The sequence below is a fragment of the Cupressus sempervirens genome, chromosome 2, assembly GCF_028749045.1.
Source record: "Cupressus sempervirens isolate cs-2001-9-10 chromosome 2, ASM2874904v1, whole genome shotgun sequence".
Classification (NCBI taxonomy): domain Eukaryota; kingdom Viridiplantae; phylum Streptophyta; class Pinopsida; order Cupressales; family Cupressaceae; genus Cupressus; species Cupressus sempervirens.
In genome coordinates, this window is record NC_143119.1 from 539,420,334 (window position 1) to 539,423,288 (window position 2,955).

Sequence of the window (2,955 nt, forward strand, 5' to 3'; positions counted from 1 at the left end):
ACTTGATGAACGCACTTGAAGAATCAACTTGGTTAGAGTACTTGGTGGGGTGACTTGATGAACGGACTTAAAGATTCGACTTGGTGGGCCGACCTGGCGGGGTGACTTGATGAACGGACTTAGAGAGTCGACTTGGTGAGAGTACTTGGTGACTTGGTGGGCCGACCTGGCCGGGTGACTTGATGAACAAACTTAAAGAGTCGACTTGGTGAGAGTACTCGGTGGGCTGACCTGGTCATGTGACTTGATGAACGGACTTAAAGAGTCGACTTGGTGGGCCGACCTGGTGGGGCGACTTGATGAACGAACTTAAAGAGTCAACTTGGTTAGAGTACTCGGTGGGGTGCCCTGATGAACAAACCTAAAGAGTCGACCTGGTGAGAGTACTTGGTGGGCCGACCTGGCGAGGTGACTTGGTGAGCAAACTTAAAGAGTCCACTTGGTGGGCTGACCTGGCGGGGTGACTTGATGAACGAACTTAAAGAGTCGACTTGGTGAGAGTAATTTGTGGGCTGACCTGGCGGGGTGACTTGATGAATGAACTTAAAGAGTCGACTTGGTGGGGTGACTTGATGAACGCACTTGAAGGGTCGACTTGGTGGGGTGACTCTATGAACGGACCTAAAGAGTTGACTTGGTGAGAGTACTTGGTGGGGTGACTCGATGAAAGGACTTAAAGAGTCGACTTGGTGAGAGTACTTGGTGGCTCGACTTTATGAGCAGACTTAAAGAGTCCACTTGGTGAGAGTGGGCCTAACGGGGCGTCGGGGTGAGTGGGCCTAACGGGGCGAGTTGGTGGGGCGACTTGGCGAGTGGTATGAGAGAGCCGACGTGGTGAGGCGACTCAGTGAGTTGGTTCATTGAGATGACATGGTGGGCTGACTTGGCGGGTCGACCTGGCGAGCGAACTTAAAGAGTCGACTTGGCAACGTACTCGAGTCGACTTGGTGAGGCAACCTGGCGAGCGGGCTCAAAGAGTCAACATGGTGAGGCGACTCATGGTGAGGAGCTATCCTTGAGGCAACTTGGTGGGCCTACTTGATTAGTCGACTTGGTGAGCCGACCTGACGAGCTGACACGGTGAGCGGGCTTAAAGAGGCGACGACTTGGTGGGGTAACTCGGCAAGCCAACTTATCGAGGTGAGATGGTGAGTCGACTTGGTGAGCTGACTTGGTGAGCGCACTTAAAGAGTCAACTTCGTGAGGTGACTCGCCGAGTTAGCCCGCTGATGCGACTTGGGTGGGCCGACCTGGCGAACGAACTTAAAGAGGCGACTTGGGTGGGCTGACCTGGTGAGCGAACTTAAAGAGTTGACTTGGCAACGTACTTGAACAACCGACTTGGTGAGCTAACATGGTGAGTGGGCTTAGAGAAGCAACTCGGTGGGGCAACTTGGCGAGCACACCTGCTGGGGCAAGGTGGTAAAACGACTAGGTAATTCGACTTGGTGAGCTGACTTAGGGAGTTAACTTGGTGAGCGAACTTAAGGGGTCGACTTGGTGAGGCAACCTGAATAGTCGACTCGGTGAGGTGACTTGGGGAGCCGACATGGTGAGCGGTCTTAAAGAAGAGGCGACCTGGTGGGGCAACCTGGTGAGGCGAGACGGTAAGTCATCTTGGTGAGCCAGCTTGACGAGCTGTGAGTGGACTTAAAGAGTCAATTCTTGATTTGACAAAGACCACATGGTTAGATGACTTGGTGAGCCGACCTGGCTAGCAAAATTGGCAAGAAAACTTATAGAATCGACTTGCTATCCCCAGCTAGGATCGCACGCCTAGGTCGACCCAACTTGGGTCACCCGACTAGGTCAACCCATCTCCATCGCCCCAGCCTCGGGCGACCCGACTGGGTCGCCAGAGTGGGTCGACGAGGGGAAAAAAAAAAAACAAAAACCAAAAAAATCATGGGAGGCCCTGTACAGCGAAAAGCGCTAAATTTTGGGCATTAGAAAAAAAAAAAAAAAAAAACAAGTTACCCGCTTTTGGATCACGCACAAGTTTCAGTTCACGTATTGCCGAGCCGACTCGAGGCGTTACGCCTAGCTAGCCAGATTCGAGGTAGGGTAGCCGAAACGATCCGATTTGAGAATTTTCTTTATAAAAAGAGATCATGATAGGCCTCGTAAGGCAAAAAAAATGAAATTTTGGGAGTTCAAAAAAAAATGTTGCCCAGTTTTGGATCGCGCACAGGGCTCGGGTCACGTAGCATCGAGGTGCCCTGGGTGACATGATTTGAGCGAAAAGTCGACGGTGGCATGAGTCATGCAAAAACATTGGAGGCCATTAAGGCTCGAGGCGCTTCGAGTCGAGGTTGCCGAGGCGGGTCGGGTTGAAAACTTTGGGCGTTAACCAAAAAGAAAACGTTAACCGCTTTTGGATGATGTACACGGCTTGGGGCACTTAGAATCAAGTCGAGCACGGTGACATGAGTCGTGCGAAAAATTTGGAGACGACTTGAGTCGGGGCATCCGACTCTATTTGAGTTCAAAACTTTGGGACTTGACAAAAAAAAAGAAAAAAGAAAAAGTTACCCAGTTTTGGATCACGTAAGTGACTCGGGCCACTCAGAATCAAGGCGAGTGCAATTACATGAGTCGAGCGAAAAAAAAAATGGAGGCAGTTAAGGCTCGAGGCAATTCGAGTCGGGGTAGCTGAGTCGATTCGAAAACTTCGGCCATTAGCCAGAAAAAGAGTTAATCTCTTTTGGATCACGTACATGACTTGGGGCGCATAGAATCAAGTCAAGCACGGTGACATGAGTTGGGGTTGCTGACACGATTCGGGTTGAAATCTTTGGGTGTTAACCAAAGAAGGAAGAAGTTAACCGCTTTTGGATCACGTACATGACTTGGGGCACCAAGTCGAGCACGGTGACATGAGTCCTGCGAAAAAACTGGAGGTGGTTAAGGCTCGAGGCGATACGAGTCGGGGTCGCTGACACAATGTGGGTTGAA